Raw genomic sequence first — 18,007 nt, forward strand, 5'->3', positions numbered from 1 at the left:
GACCTAGAATCTAGCAAGTCTCGTGAAAATGAACGGCGAGACACGGGTAATGTAATACGAAAAAAGGGCAAAATACAGATCATTACCTTGATGAGAACCGAGATGGAAGAAACAGAGCAAGAGAGGAGGCGAGAGTTGAGATGATACCGCGAGAGGGTGGCGTCAAGCTTGAGCAAAAGGGATGCAACTAAGGCGAGAGAAGGTGATGCCGCGCCGCCATTTGAGAGGGAAGGACTGAAGAACGAGGCATCTCGTAAGCTGCGTGAGCTTAGACGAGATTATTGATTAGGTTTTAAGATTACACTCTTAGGGGCTGCTTGGCAACATGCCAAACAAGTGCTAGATTCTGATTTTTGTTCTCGGAATCAGTTTAGGAACAGAATTGTGCTTGGTAAAATTTTTGTTTCCGAGAACAAATTTGGAATGGAATCAAGAATAAAAAAAAAAACATTCTTGTTCCGGGAACAAATTTGAGAATCAAAACCAACTCTTCTTCTTCTTCCCTTCCGTCATCCCGCGACCGCCGTCCACCACCGCCCGCCATTGTCGCCGCCAACGCCCTTTGCTATCCACCGGTTCGGCAAGCTCACCGAGGCCGGGGCAAGGTTCGGTGAGCTCCTTGAAGGCAAGCCCATCACCGGTGGCCAAGTGGGCCTCGCCGGGCTGGGCGAGGCTCGCCTAGCCCCGGCGAGGCTCACCCAACCCCACAGGTGGCCAGGCAGGCCTCACCCAGCCTCGCTAGGAGCACACCGCACCGATTGACCGACCGGGGGAGGGGGAATGTGGCGAGGCCGAGCCTCTCCGGGGCTAGGTGAGCCTTGCCGGTGGCTAGGCGGGCCTCGCCGGGGTTGCTTGGCCACCGGTGAGGCTCGGCCTCGTTAGATTTGGCGAGGCTGAGCCTCAGCAGGGCTAGGCGAGGGTTGGGTGAGCCTCGCCCAGCTGCTAGCGAGGCTTGGCCGACGAGGGTGGCCTCGCCGAGGGTCGGCGACGCTCCGGTGAGATCACCGGCCCTCGTTTGGCCGGTTACCGATCTGGCGACCACTGAAGAAGAAGAAGAATAGGAGAAAAAGAAAAACAAGAAAAGGAAAAAAAGGAAAAAAGGAAAAAAAAGGAAAAGAAAAAAAGGAAAAAAAGAAAAAAAAAAGAAAAAAGGAAAAAAGGAAAAAATAAAAAGAAAAAAAGGAAAAATGTATAAAAATTATTTAAAAATTAAAGAAATTAATTTGGAGTAGAATCAATTAGCATGGTACTAAACGCAATTTTATTTCAAAATAAAAAATTTTGGACACTTACCAAACGACTTAAAATGCTTAGAATCCGTTCCTTGTAACAAAATAAAAAATAATCATTTTTTATCGAATCTACTCCGAGAGCGGAGAATCGTTACTAAACACGCCCTCAACTTCACCATACTATTCTTTAAGAAATTGAAAAAAAAAGTGAAAAAAATATATATTGGTCCAATCTAGGCGATTTGGTTCCCACCATGGAATGATAAACCAAATAAAAAAAAACAGTAGTTCCATAAAATTGGAACTAGGAATTGGACCAATGCTGCCTAGAGCTACCTGAAATTAGTCAGTTTGATCCAATCTAGGCGGTCCCAATTTGTTTGGTCCATCTTGCTCAATCCTAGTTCAAGTGTTCCTTTTTTTGTCTTGTACCCTATTAAGGGAAAAATATAAAAAAGTCATAAACTCATTACATTTGTATCAATTCGATCCTAAACTTTTTAATTTGATCAATTTAATTTTAAATATTTTTACATTAATACAAATTCAGTTCATTCACCTAACTTAGGTAAAAAAATCATTGATATGGACGTCGGTTATATGTGGCATGACTAGTGTTGACGTAAACATTTTTAAATAATATTTTAACAACTTTTTGAATTTTTTTATGATTTTTATTTTCTTTTTCTGTTATTTTATTTTCTTTTTCTCCTTTCATTTTGGCTAACGAGGGCCAATAAGCCCACGCCAGCCGTTGGACGGCTTAAATTAGTCAAGAATTATTGACGTAGATGTTGACCATTTTACGCAGCACAATAAATACTAAAATGAACTTTTTTTTTTTTTTTTTTTTTTAAATTTAATTGGAATGAGGTGACTCTCATGATCTGGTTGTTGGGATAGAGTGGGTTCATGCTCCATTAAAAAGAGTTTTTAAAATATAAAGTCAACTTACGATTCTACAAAATGCCACATGTAGCCCAGGTACTTCACGTGACTAGTACATATATTACTTAAAATTGAATCGGGATTGTTAGATTTGGAGAACCCACATGTGACCACCCTTTTTAATGGTCCACACTGAAATTAGAATATGAACTCACCCCCGCAAACTAATTTCTCTTTGCAGCCCATATGTGTGTCTATATTTATATAAAGGTTCAAATTAGTTAGATCTATCGTGGCGACGGGGTGAGTGTGTGGATTCAAGCCAGCATGCCGGTCGAGCAGATTGTGTTCGGCTTCCCCTTCTACGGGCATGCATTTGCCCTCACAGATGCCAACGATCACAGCTACTTCGCGCCTGTCACCTGGTCGGCGATATTTTCCAGCGGAAATATCATGTACAATCAAATCACGACATACATATCCCAAAATGGCGCTACCATGGTGTACAACTCCATGGTGGTGTTTGCCTATTGCTATGTTGGGATGACATGGATCAATTACGATGATACACAAACTATCTCTACCAAGGTCGCGTACTCCAAGGGAAGAGGACTTAAAGGTTACTTTGCGTGACATGTGACTGGTGATTACAATTGGGTTCTCTCTCCAGCAGGTAAATTTATGAGATTTATGTTACATAGCATCAATCATGGCAAAATTATCCAAAAGATCTCAAACTTATTATACTTTTATCAATTCAGTTATAAACCATTCAATTTTATTGCTTAAGTCTTTAACATTTTCACGTTTTATCAATTGAATCAATCTGGTTAATTTTATTTAGAAATCGTTGACATGGATATTGATCATCATATGTGACATAATCGATACGACATTGACAATTTTTAATAATATTTAAATATTTTATCAAATTATTTACTAATTTTTTTCCTTTTTTTCTTTATTCTACTCTTCTCCTTCTTTTCGTTTTTCCCCTACTTTTCTCTTCCTTTTTTTATTTTTCTTTTCCCCTCCACTAGCAACTGTCAACCCAGCCATCGACGAGGCCTGATGGTGGCTGACAAAGGAAAAATGGAAAGAGAAAGAATTTAAAAATAAAAAGAAGAAGAAAAGAAAGAAAAACCTAAAAAATATTAAAATATTATTAAAATTTGTCAATGTCGGCGCCAATCATGTCAAGTTGGATGGTCAATTTTTATGTCAGCAATTTTTAGCCAAAAATGATTGAATAGGCTCAATCGGCAAAACGTAAAAGTATTTATGACTTAATTGAGAAAATTGAAATATTTATGATTGAGTCGGCAAAAATTTAATAGATTTAGGACATTTTGGACAATTTTCCCCCAATCATGCATTAGAAATTTTGTAATAAATATTCTATTTCCCAAGTTTAGCCCTAACCCTAGCTACATATAGTATAGTAAATGTCTTTCAAACATCATCTTATCAAGTCCGTAACTCCTTAAGAAAAAAAAAGAAAAAAAAAATCCCTATGTGTTTAGATCAAATTTAAACTACATGTTCATCTAAAATGGAAGGAAATTCTTTTTAGAGATAGTGCAATTCACCATAGTTAATATCAGAATGGACTTAGTCATTTGAGGAACAGTGGTTTTTATTTCCAATGAAGTACAAGAGTGTGAAGGAAAGGAAAATCTTGCTAAGCTCTCTATGTCCAAGGGAGAATAAATGGATCTGGATGTTTGACATTTTTCCTCCCTGCATGCTCTGACTAAAGAAAAAAGTCAAAACTTTTCCCGATTAGGGGATCAAATTTATCAATCTAATACTAGTCTCCTTCAATTTTCAACCTGTTGTTGCAGCTTCAAGCTCGTGGTGACCTAGACGACGTCAGAGGAGACATTATTTACTTGTGTTAATCGAAGTTTGGTCCAATAATGTGAAGTATTTATGGCATCCCATCTCACAGTGAAATGTATTCTTAGCGGAGGAAGTAAAGCAAGATCCAATGATGTAATGGATTTATAGAATCTCTCTCTCAGACAGAATTACGAGTTTGACAGTCAGCAAGAATGGAAAGGAAAATAATGTATTTCAATAACCAATAGAGAAAAAGGATTTGAAAGGATTGAATTAGAATGATGTTGGGATGCAAACGAGAGGAAAAGCAACGAAAAGAACGCATATATAGAAATAAAATATGGAAAAAAAAAAAGTTACTAGTGAAGAAGGAGGAGGAATCTGTTTATATAATGGACAAAAATTTGTTGACATCAAAAGAGGTTTAAAATATACATGAGAAACTTTAATAATCCCTTTTTATCCACTTTCTCAATTCTGACGAGATTGTGACTTAAGAATCATTTCTTCCCCTTTCAATCCCTCCTATCGAACTATATGTTTGATGTCGAGAACCTCAACCCGTCTGTCCAAATTGGCCTCCTATTGAAAATTGAACATGTAAATTTTCTTGTTAGGCATGAGATTGAATAACAAGATAGGCTTGATCATAGGTTGGATGTGGTGAGACAAGAGCTGTCTATTTGGTCAATCATATTCATTGCCAAAAGGGAAAAAAAGACAAAAAATTGTAAATTATATTCACTTTGATATATTTATTTGAGATTTTTTTTGGTGACATAAAAAATCTCAAACTATACTAATTATGACATGTATACCCAAAAAAAAAAATTATGACAAAAAAACTCTAAATTTATATCTATGTAATATATTTACTTTCCATCGAGATTTGGTTAGGTGATTTTCAGTCAAAACAACGTGTTTTCTATTTAACTTAAATTGTGTGGGCGCCATGTTGATACTGTTTGCTTTTTGGCATCAGTATAGGCAGATTTTTAATTGGGAAAAGTACTAAAAAAATCTTAAACCTATGGCATTGGTACAAATTCACTTATAAACATTTTAATTAGATCAATTTAATCTTAAACTTTTTTACATTAGTACCAATTTAGTTATTAGCCAATTTTGGCTGGGTAGCATTGATGTCAATGCCGGCTAGCTGGTGTTGAAGTGGACGCTGATCGACTGGTCAGTGAATGCTGATGTAACAATTTTAAATAATTTTTTTTTCGAATTTTTTTATTAATTTTCCTCTTCTTCCTTTGAGCCTTCTTCTCTTGTAGTGGCCGGTGAGCCGTTCTCTTGTAGTGGCGAGCAAGCCTTCGACAGCTTGTCAGCCACTGGGCGAGGGTTGCGAAGCCCTTATTGGCCAGTAGTGAAGGTCATGGCCCTTCCCCATCGCTAGTGAGGGCCTTGTGGCCCTCGCTTGGCCTTGCTCGAGGCTATGAGCCAAGGCCAGCCTTGCCATGGCTTAGCTGCAAGAGAAGGCGGCCTCACTAGTGGTTGGCGAGGCCCTAGTGACATTTGCGCGGCATTTGTGTGGCGAGGGTGTGGCCCTCGCCGAATGTTGGACGAGAAGAAAGCCAAGAGGAAGAAGAGGAAAAAGAAAAAAAAAGGAAAAATATTAATAAAAAATAAAAAAATAAAAAATCATTTAAAAATTTCCATATCAGCATTTGTCGGCTGGCCGGCCGATGTTCACATCAGCGCCAACTGGCTAAAAATAGCCAAAAGAACTGAATTGATACCAATACGAAAATGTTTTAATCTAATTGAAAAATTTATGACTGAATTGATACAAATGTCATAAATTTAAGACTTTTTTTGATACTTTTCTCATTTTTAACTCTTATAGACATAATTTTGACAGAGAATAAATATATCACACATATATACTTTTGAGATTTTTGGTGTTGGAAAAAAAATTATGATAATATAGTTTAGAATTTTTGATAACTTGTCAAAATGAAAAGTCCACATCCACGACTAGTACGTAAGGCAACAGTAGACTAGTTAGCGTAGCGATCGCATCCTATTAAAAACGAGTCGTCGCTCGATGGCCCCACATTGCAAGACCCTCGATGAGGAAAGCGAACCTTGAACAACTGTGGAGGAACCAACCGTCGGACACTGATTTGACAGAAGAAGCGACGAGTCTCGAGTTCTTGTTTCCTTCGCAATGTCTGATAAAGACCAATGTCTGAAAGCAATGACCCTTGAGTTCTGGTTTCCGACGTATACCCGATTGAAGGCCCCAGCAAAGCGGTTTTCTTCCTCCTCCCGTAAATCTCAAACTGCCCACTTCCGGTTTCACATTCTCTTCCGAGCTGGCTCTCATGGCGAGCGAAGGTAAAATCACCTATTTCTTCATCTATTCCTCTGTCTCCTATTTTGATTTGAATCCAGACAACCAAACGTAGTAATAAGGAGATTTGCAATCCCATCTCATCTTAATCAGCTCAACGAAAAGGGCGACCTATTGCATGCCCTGTTAGTTACGGCGTCAACAAGAAACTCGAATGAGCTCCTTAGGAAACAACGCGGGAAATCTACAAAGTAACATCAACAGACTAGCAAGACAACGATAGATATGATTGGCATCAGAGGGCTTGGTTGGATCTATTCGTGGATGGACAGGTTTTCCAGACATTAGCATTGATTCCCACTTCCACAATCCACGAAAGATAGTGAATGCTGCATCTTGCGGTCCCTTAAATCACCGTCGGAGTTCCATGCACGAAGCACCGTCAATTGATGAGAAAACGAATAGCTCGTTCCCAACGCATCATAGTTGACGGCGTCAACCGTTGTCCTTGAGATCCACTACATCTCGATTATTGAATGGTGTGGATCTTACATGGAACTCCCATGATCTAATGATTGGATATAGTGGATTCACATGCATCGGGTGCATGCAATGCATACTCCCTAAATAGGGCCTTTGAAAAATGAAGTCATCAAATGAGTTTGCTCGATTATGTAACATTATATTATGAATCGGACGATTTGAGTTGTCAGATCTAAAGAATACCAAATGTAGCCCAAGCAAGCATTTCACGAACTTAGTGCATATATTTTATTAAAATTGAATGGGGATCGTCAAATTTGGAGGATCCATATGGGTTAGAAGTTCACCGTAAGTGCCAAAATTTGGCACAAATAGACACTTAAATATCAAAAGTTCCAAAAAGGTTGCCATTTTTTTTAAAAAAATTGGGACACTTAAATGCCAATTTCGACAAGATGCAACTAGAAATCCGACATGGCATTATTTTAAAATAAATTAGTTGACGTGGCTTGCTTTGGAGCTGCCTACTCAGCAATAAATGTGCAAACGACGTTGTTTTGCCCCCAAAATTGATTTTCAATATAAATATTAATTAAATTAAAATAAAACATAATTTTAAAAATGGAGCGGTAGCAAATCAGCGAGGGCCTCTGCAGCCCTCGCTGTTAATGCCACCCCACCATTGCTAGAAAGGGCCAATGAGATGGGGCGAGGGTCAGTCGAGGTCACTAGCATGGTCACGACCTCGGCCAAAGCGTTGGGGAGGGCCTATAGGCCCTCGCTTAGATATGGGGCGAGGGCTCGCAGTCCTCCCTAGATTCAACGAGGACCCTGCCCCAGCTAGTGGCAGCCCTTGGCTTGATTGGGTGAGGCCCAACGACTTCGGCCGACCCTTGCCCCATTGTTGCCAACCCTTTTTGGTGATATTGGGGGCAGCAATAGTGAGGGCCGTAGAGGCCCTCGCTAATTTGCTACCGCTCATTTTGTTTTTAATTTAGTCTTTTATTTTAATTAATATTTATATTAAAAATTAATTTTGGAGATTAAATGACATCATTTTGGGACAAGCTGGTTATGTCAACGTCACGTGGATAATTTTTTTTAATAAATAATTGCTACCTCAAAAAAAAAGTCTTTGGAAAATGCCAAATTAGCATTTTGGCTGCAACTTCTCACTGTTAACATGTAAGTGTCTATTTCTTCTCCGATTGTGACACTTAAGTATACATTTTGGAAGTTTTGACACTTAGGTATCCGTCCGTGTCGAGTTTTGGCATTATGGGGTGTTTGGAACTCAATCCATTTGTGATCCATCATAGCTCAAACTCATTTTAGAACATGAACAACCACTCCTATAATAATTTCTCCTTGTAGCGCAGACTTGTGAGTAATCTATCATGAAAAAGAGTGCAGAAAAGAACTTCCCCTTCTTAATCGATTGGGTTAGAGCACAGGAAAGCCTTATTCACATGAAATTTCTTAGTCACGATCATCATCCCCGTACCACTAAACTTGAGCCCCACATGCGTATGCAGTCCGATAAATTCTGTATAAAGCCAGCTAAAAAACGTACAACCTCCTCCGTGTAACTCATAAAAAATGGCTTTCGACTATAATCTTATCCTTCTCTTTCTCTTCATCTCCTTTCTCTCTCTCTCCTCCAAATCAACTCATGCATGGCCCAAAACGTCAAAGGAGGCTATTGGTTCCCGGACAGCGGCATCATAGCCTCCGACATCAAGTCGGCCCTCTTCACTCATCTCTTCTGCGCATTTGCTGACGTCGACGCATCGATGAACCAGGTAGTCGTATTGTCGTCGCATGCTTAGTCTTTCGCAGCCTTCACTCATGATGTCCAGCAGAAAAAACCCATCGGTCATAACCCTCCAGTCCATTGGCGGCGGGGGTAACAAATCGATTGCAGACAATATTGCATCTGTGGCGTGCCAGTCGAGCTCCCGAAAGTCTTTCATGTAAGAGTTTTTCTAATTGTGGACTACATTAATTAATATTGTAATTTACCGTTTAACGTTTACCGTTTTATGGGGTTTGGTCTAAGGTGAGATAGAAGGTTTCTTAATTAATCTAATATGGGCTGGCTAGTTTGGGCCGAGTTGAGCCTAGCCCGTAATGAGGGGGATTGGCTGGAAACTCTATAAATAGTACTCAAGTCTCTCCTCTAACCCTAACTCTCACATGTATCCTCACCTAGGGCGTTTACCTAATGCTACACGTGAGGGGGCCACCTCATTGAGCCAGTGATACGAAGGGCAATAGAGTAGAAAGGCTTATAAAGGGTGATATCTTGCCTACTCTTAAAGATAATCAAGAGACTTGCGTAGGCTATTGCAGAGGTAAGATGACTAAGATAAAGAAGAAATCTACTATACGAAGTTCAGACTTGTTGGAGATTATTCACACTAATATTAGTGAACCATACACAGCTACTTTGTGTAGAAATTTTTATTTCATCATATTTATTGATGACTATTTCCGATATGGATACTTATATTTGATTAAAGAAAAGTCCGAGTCTCTTGATAAATTTAAGATTTTTCGGACTGAAGTGGAGAAACAGTTGGGAAAAGTTATAAAGATTGTCAGATCTGATCGTGGTGGTGAGTATTTTGGTAGACACGGTGATGCTGGACAACTTAAAGGGCGGTTTGCTAAATACTTAGAGGATTCTGGGATAATAGGTCAGTTTACTATGCCCGGAATTCCTGAACAAAATGGTGTAGCTGAAAGGCGCAATCGTACTCTTATGGACATGATGAGAAGTATGATTAGTAGGACCAATTTACCTAATTTTCTATGGGGTGAATCTTTGAAAACAGCTCTTTATATTCTAAATCGGATTCTTACTAAAGTAGTTCCATTGATTCCTTTTGAGTTGTAGACTGGACGTAAACCTAGCTTGAATCATCTTAAAGTTTGGGAATGTCCAGGAGAAGTGAAATTATATAATCTAACATTGAGTAAGCTGGATTCCAAACTACTCGGTGTTACTTCGTGTCTTACCCAGATCACTCAAAGGGGTATCGGTTTTATAACCCTAATGGAGGTACAAGAATTGTAGAATCTCAGACTACAAAATTTCAGAAATTTGATGTAGCTGAAAAGGGTAGCTACTCACAAGCTATCGAAGATGATAGTATGGTGGGGATTACTGGATCCCTGTCTCATCCTGTGCAGACAATTATGGTGCCTCTTGCGCCACAAACTAAGCCTGTTGTGGCCCAAGATCCTATTGTTGAGACAGTTCCTGATGAGATTCCTCAAGCTCCTCAAATTCAGAATGAAATTGAAGTAGCTCCACTCAAAAGATCAACTAGGGAAAGACGTTCAGCTATACCACTAGACTATGTTGTCTACCTAGGAGAACATGATTATGATATTGGTTGTGTTGTTGATCCGGTAACTTATACGGATGTTATCTCACGTCCTCAATCAAATTTGTGGCTAGATGCGATGAAAGATGAGATGCAATCCATGAAACACAATGGTGTTTAGGAGCTTGTTGAATTACCTGAAGGTTATAAACCTATTGGCTGCAAATGGGTATTCAAGACTAAAGGGATACCAAAGGAAAGATTGAAAAGTTTAAAGCCAGATTGGTAGCTAAGGGTTTCACTCAAAGAGAAGGAATAGATTATGAAGCAACATTTTCTCCAGTTTCTTCTAAAGATTCTTTGAGAGTGATCTTGGCATTGGTAGCTCATTTCGATAGGGAGTTACACCAGATGGATGTTAAGACTGCTTTTTTAAATGGAGACATTGCTGAAAAGGTTTATATGGTGCAACCTGAAGGTTTTGTAGTAGATGACTCAGGTAATCTTGTTTGTAGATTGAAGAAGTCTATTTATGGCCTTAAGCAAGCTTCAAGACAATGGTATTTCAAGTTTCATAGTGTTGTTACTTCGTTCGGATTTATTGAGAACAAAGTAGATCAATGTATATACACCAAGGTCTGTGGGAGGAAATATATTTTCTCATACTTTATGTAGATGATATCTTGCTTGCTAGTAATGACATTAGCTTACTATATGAGACGAAGCGGATGTTATCGAAAAATTTTGATATGAAAGACCTTGGTGATGCGTCTTTTGTTCTTGGCATTGACATCCATAGGGATCGCTCACGCCGTTCATTGGGTTTGTCTCAGAGGGCGTATATTGATCGCATTTTAGAAAGATTCAATATGCAGGATTGCAAACCAGGAATTGCTCCTGTTGTTAAGGGTGATAAATTGAGTCTTTCACAATGCCCTAATTCAGATTTTGAGAAAGCTCAAATGAAGGATGTACCTTATGCTAGTGTGCTTGGTAGTATCATGTATGCTCAAGTTTGCACTAGGCCAGATATTGCTTTTGCAACAGGGATTCTAGGCAAATATCAGTCTAATTGAGGACACGATAACTGGGTTGCTGCCAAGAAGGTTTTAAGGTACTTAAAGAGAACAAAAGATTATATACTGATTTATAGATATGTTCCAGACTTGCAACTAGCAGGGTATTCAGATGCAGATTTTGCTCGTTGTCAAGACGATAAGAAGTCAACGACGGGATACATATTTATGTTGGCGGGAGGTGTAATATCATGGAAAAGCGAAAAATAGAAATCCATATCTTTTTCTACCATGCAAGTGGAGTTTGTAGCATGTTTTTAGCTGCTACTTAATCTATTTGGCTCCGGAACCTCATTAGGGAGTTATCTGTTTTTGATTTTGTGGATAGACCCATACAATTATACTTTGTGACAATAACTCGCAGCGTTGTTTATTAATAACAACATAAGTCTCAAGGGGTCTAAACACATGGAGGTCAAGTTTTTTACTATAAAGGAATCAGTGCAGAATGGTGACGTTGCAATAAATTATATTCCTACAGATGATATGGTTGCAGATCCACTAACTAAAGGCCTATGCCCGTGTGTTTTTGATCGACATGTCATTAGCATGGAGCGTCTTGGGATGCTGTTATTTAGTGGGAGCTGTGTTTTATTTTTCCTTGAATAAAGTTTACATCTATTTTGTTACAATTTAGTAACACTTTGATATATATATATGTCAACTTTTGCATTCAATAAAATATTTTTTGAATGGATTGTTATTATGTTGAATATATATATATATATATATATATATATATATATATTGTTGAAAGTTTCAAAGGTATTGCTTAAACCTTGAGTGAAGGCTAGGGGCATCCGGTTATTAGCCTTGTGCATATGTCTTGTGATACATAAAGAAAGGTTAACCATAAGGACAAGCATATGTCGATTCATTGGAACCATAAAGTATTCTCTAGTGGCATAAGTTTTTGTGACGCCTAAAGTTAAGAGAATGATGGTGACAAATGGGATCTCTCTATGAGAGATGTTATTCATTGCCACACTACCATATTGAATCCATATCAATAAAGTTGAGAACATTTGTGACCATGGAAGGCTGTGTGTATACATGCGATTCTTGCCATGATTCGGTGTTTAAGACTTTATGGGATAGGATTGACTATTAAGAATTATCTCGGACCAATGTGCGCACATACGATACGATTTCAATAATATAGTCCAAGTGGGAGAATGTAAGAGTTTTTCTAATTGTGGACTACATTAATTGATATTGTAATTTACCGTTGCGTTTACCGTTTTACGGGGTTTGGTCTAAGGTGAGATAGAAGGTTTCTTAATTAGTCTAATATGGGTTGGCTAGTGTGCGCCGAGTTGAGCTGGCCCGTAATGAGGGGGGCTGGCTGAAAGCTACATAAATAGTCTTCAAGTCTCTCCTCTAACCCTAATTCTCACATGCATCCTCACCTAAGGGGCGTTTACCTAACGCTACATGCATCATCATATCAATTTATAACACATACATGTATATCATCATCGTATCATACATGTCATCATCGTCATGACATCATTACATCATACATGTCTTCATCATCATGGCATCATTACATCATACATGTCATCATCATCATGACATCATCACAATACACATGCCATATCATATATCATCATCATTATCATCACCATGCATATCATCATACATATCATATCATGGGTGATCATCATATCACATATCATCATCATCATCATCATCATCATCATCATCATCATCATCATGCATATCATATCATGGGTGATCATCATATCACATCACATATCATCATCATCATCATCATGCATATCATCATGCATATCATATCATGGGTGATCATCATATCACATCACATATCATCATCATCATCATCATCATGCATATCATATCATGGGTGATCATCATATCCAATCACATATCATCATCATCATCATCATCATGCATATCATCATGCATATCATATCATGGGTGATCATCATATCACATCACATATCATCATCATCATCATCATCATCATGCATATCATCATGCATATCATATCATGGGTGATCATCATATCACATCACATATCATCATCATCATCATCATCATCATCATGCATATCATCATGCATATCATATCATGGGCGATCATCATATCACATCATCATCATCATCATCATCATCATCATGCATATCATATCATGGGTTAATTTTCATCTTTTATCTTTAAATTTGATCACCGCATCACCCATTTCTCATATCATCAATTTCATCATCCCTTCGGGCAAAGACCTCCGACAGGGTTCCCAGCATTCCAGCCATCCCATGGCCACCGGGCATCTCGCATCTCAACTAGCATCACGAGGCATTCCCTTCGGGCAGAAACCTCCGACAGGGCTTCCGGCCTTTACCCTTCTAGCCGGGCATCTCGCACCCCAATCCTCGGCATCGCGAGGCATTCCACAGGCACAAACCTCCGGGGCTCCGGATTATGTACCGACATACCACCAGGCCTCCCCTGGAATTACGTACCGTATACCACCGGGCATCCCGACACTCCCGGGGAATCTCGGCAATGTATCTCTATACATTCCGGCCATCATCCTCCACCACAACCATCTCCTCATTTCCCATCATCCACATTTGCCAATATTTTAATCTCAATTTAACATGGCATATGGCGTGACATCACACAAGTCATACTTGGCATAGAATTCACACATGCATCTCAATTCAATGTCATGCATACATCAAGACCTCATCATACATGCAACATGGTATAATTATTTATGAAATAAAATTAATGGAATTTATGGCCAATAAAATAATCCATTTTCATGCCCTTTTTCATTTATTTAAATTCCAACTTTTGTCATTTCCATAAATATTAAATTTAATATCAACAAATTCCCAAAATTATAAAAATTACAACAAATATTAAACAAGCCAATAGGATGATAACTTCATACAAAATACATGGCCAAATAGCATTTCACACAATTTCCCAATTTTCACAAAACCTCATATAATTTTCGGATGAAACCAGAATGCACGGTTTTCGAAGAAATTCAATTAAAATATCCATATGGCCTTCAAAAATTATGACATTTTACTGGGTTATAGCCAAGACGTTTTCGTACAACTCTAATGAAGAACTCCAAGCCAGATTCTTTTTAGATTATTTTATACAGTCTCACGAAGCTTCTGGATCCATTACCGCATCGTCCAGTGTACACATCTCCGAAATATTGAGATTTCACCTACCTCTTCTCTTTCGTTTTCTCTGAAATTTGGATATGTTATGAATCAAGATATCCTCTACAAGTTACATGAAGAGATATAGGTCAAATAACCAGAGTAGAGTCATCATTTAGGTCCTTGAAGTCTCGGGTATCTCAAAATACATCACCAGAATCATCTTCTTCAAGATCTAGTCGATTCACTAGGCTATACTTGTTAATTTCACTTCAAATTTGAGTATGTTGTAGTTCAAGATGTCCCCTACAACTTCCATGAAGACATCGAAGTGAGATTCTCAACAAAAACCAACATGCAACCATGAATCCAGCAAGAGGTCAGTAAAAACTCTCCAGATCTGAGGTCTCCGTATAACAAGACTTTAACCCCTCAAATCTCCATAATTTTTCACGAAATTTCAGTATGTTATAGTACAAGATGTTAGCTACAACTTTAATGAAGACATCGAAGCCAAAATCGGACTCCAAACACACATGCAAGCTCAAACAAGTTTCTGACTCACATGATCCGAACGAAAACAGTCACACTACTCACACACCACACATCCAAGCTTCGGTTTTTGACATCTATCACTCAAGATTTCAACATGCAAACAACATATAAGCATGCAAGAGAAGCTAGAGGACTCCACTTGCCTCTAGACCTGACGGACAGCAGCAAAAGAGACGGCACACCGGCGACGGATGAACGGCGTGCAGGCGGCGACGGTTCCTTCTCCTCCTCTCTCGGCCTCCCCTCTCTCTCGCATCTCACTCTCTCGGCTCACTCTCTTGGCCGAACAAGCCACTCTCTCTCTCTCTTTTTGGTTGTATATATTTGCATGCACTCTAGGTTTGCATGAGGGACAAGTGTAATTGTGGAGGAAGACAAGTGTCCACCATGCTTCACCTCCTCCATGCCACTTGTCCTATTGCATGCATCATGGGCCTTGGAGTTGGGCTGGTCGACCACTCCTCTTGGGCCTCTATTGGGCCGGCCAACTTGGCCCATTAAAAGCTTAGGCCAATGGGTCTAAGGCCCATTCCAAAAATTGACATTTTCCTCTCTCTTTTTTTTTTTAAATTTCTTTTATAAATATTTTAAACTTTAAATTTTCCACATGGCCAAAGCTAGAATTTTTCTGTCAATTAATTATTCAGTAAGAGCTTGGCCAAAGTCTAAATGCAAGACATTAATTTGAGCACCCCTAATGACCGGCAAGGAATTCTAGGATGCCACACCGCCTCATTGAGCCAGTGATACGGAGGGCAATAGAGGAGAAGGACTTGCACGTGGAATATTGTGTTTCCACTTCCGCTTCAAGAATAATGGATCCCAAAACATGTGCGTTAATCTTTCTACTCAATTATTCATATTCTTGTTCTAGTTATGGAGATCTTGGGGTTACGCAATTTGCGTCTAACATTTCATTGATTCCTCTTTTGCCCTGGCTCGGTCGAACGGCTTCCATGGCCTCGATCTTGATTGGAGCCCCGAGATAGCGACGAGAAGATGGCCAACTTGGGGTTGCTCCTCCAGGAGTGACGGGCTGCGGTAGCTGCTGAGGCGGTCAGCTTGGGCAAGGATGGTTGCTTTTGTCGGCAGCGGTCCATTACTTGCCGCACCACTGGTCTAAAACAAATTATCCGGTGGCTGCCATGGCGGCGAGCTTGGATTGGATCAATGAGATGGCCTATGATTTCTATGCACCCGGTTGGTCCTCTACCACAGGACCCCTTGCGGCTCTCTACAATCCAGGTATGGGTGGTAACTTTCACTTTTGGGGTTGTAAACTTTGACTATTCTTTGGTAGAACGAAATTTCCTTAATTTTCTGTATCAAGACTCCAAAATTCTGTTACCTCAACGTCAAGAGAATTACAACACAATTTTCCATTCAAAGCATAAAGTGTTAGTCCAAGAGTAATTGACATGGTTTTGTTCTTTATTTAAAATCCTCTATCAGTCCTCGTTAAATTCATAATTTTCTTGGTAATGAAACCGTCAGTCCTTTTAATTTAGGGAAAGGCGAAAGTGGAGACGATGGGGTAAGCGTGTAGATTCAGGCCGGGATGCCGGCAGAGCAGATCGTGCTCGGAATTCCATTTTATGGAAGCGCATTCGCTCTCGCGGATGCCAACAACCACGGCTTCTTTATGCCCTTCACTGGGCTGGCAATATCCTCCGAGGGGATGAGGATGTACAATCAAATCACGACGTACATATCCCTAAACAACGCTCCCACAGTGTACAACTCCACGGTCGTGTCTGCCTATTGCTATTATGGGACGACATGGATCAGCTATGATGATATACAAACCATCTGTACCAAGGCGGCGTACACTAAGGGAAGAGGACTTAAAGGTGAGGATGTACAATCAAATCACGACGTACATATCCCTAAACAACGCTACCACAGTGTACAACTCCACGGTCGTGTCTGCCCATTGCTATTCTGGGATGACATGGATCAGCTATGATGATAAACAAACCATCTGTACCAAGGTGGCGTACACTAAGGGAAGAGGACTTAAAGGTTACTTTGCATGGCATGTTGCTGGTGATGACGACTGGGTTCTCTCCCAAGCAGGTGAGTTTATGATATCCGTTTTCCATCCTCGGCAGTTTCCTCTCTTCATGCCCTGATTAAAGAAAGAGTCAAAACTTTTCCAGATTAGTTAATCAATTTTCGACGGTCTAGTTCTAATTCCTTCAATTTCAACCTGTTGTTGCAGCTTCAGCTTCAGCTGATATTGTGAGCAAGGAAATTACTCACCCCCATATATTTTTCTTACTTCTTATGATCGGGTATATGTGGTCCTTCTCGTTTATAGTCTGATTTATAATTGAGAAGGTGAAGGTAAAGGAACTATACGACCAAGAAAATTAATGGTAATGTGAACTTGCTACCCTTACCACGAGAGAGCAAATCTTCCATTCGTTGAAGCAGAAAGAGTCGGCATCACAACACAACCCAACAAGCTTGAAATATTTAGGGTGTGTTTAGTAACGTTTATGTTCAAAAATTGTTCAGGAAGAAATAGAAATAACTATTTACATTCCGGAGAATAATTTTTGAAGCAGAATAACGCGTTTGGTAAACTTGTATAATTTTTGTTCCTAGAATAGAAAAAGAACAGAAACACATTTGGTAAACTTGTATAACTTTTTTGTTTCTTTTAATTTTTTAATATTTTAATATTTTAATTTTTAATTTTAATTTTTCTTCATTTTGGTGGTCGCCGGCCTCAGTGGCCGCAACCGCCTAACGAGGGCCGATGGCCTCACCTAGCCAACTGCGAGGCCAAGCCTCACCGGGAGCCGGCGACGCTACGGCTTGGTTGTGACCTCCGAAATTCAACCCCGTTTCGATAAAATGAAATGTGCATTTCGTCGACGTGCCTATGGTTTTTTCTACGGCGATCACTCACGAGTTAGCTAACCTATTGGATGAAGCCGTTAAGTGATATAACCGCGGTAAAATCCCTAAAAGCTACCTAATTGGTTGGATTGGACTAAAATCGCGCCCGGTCGATTTTAACCATGAAATTTAATTCGGTCTCGGGAAATCAAATATTTGAGCGTGTCACAATTCATTTTAGGACCGTCTCGTCGTCTATCAATTTATTGCCGAGTCCGAAATTTCAAGAAAGAAATTA

At 39.5% G+C, this 18,007-nt stretch overlaps 1 pseudogene; it reads left to right on the forward strand.

Moving 5' to 3' along the window:
* The first annotated feature begins 8,347 nt into the window (after nucleotides 1–8,347).
* LOC120287089 lies at nucleotides 8,348–17,187 on the forward strand (annotated as a pseudogene).
* The last annotated feature ends 820 nt before the right edge of the window (nucleotides 17,188–18,007 follow it).

The sequence above is a fragment of the Eucalyptus grandis genome, chromosome 8 (genome assembly GCF_016545825.1).
Source record: "Eucalyptus grandis isolate ANBG69807.140 chromosome 8, ASM1654582v1, whole genome shotgun sequence".
Lineage (NCBI taxonomy): Eukaryota > Viridiplantae > Streptophyta > Magnoliopsida > Myrtales > Myrtaceae > Eucalyptus > Eucalyptus grandis.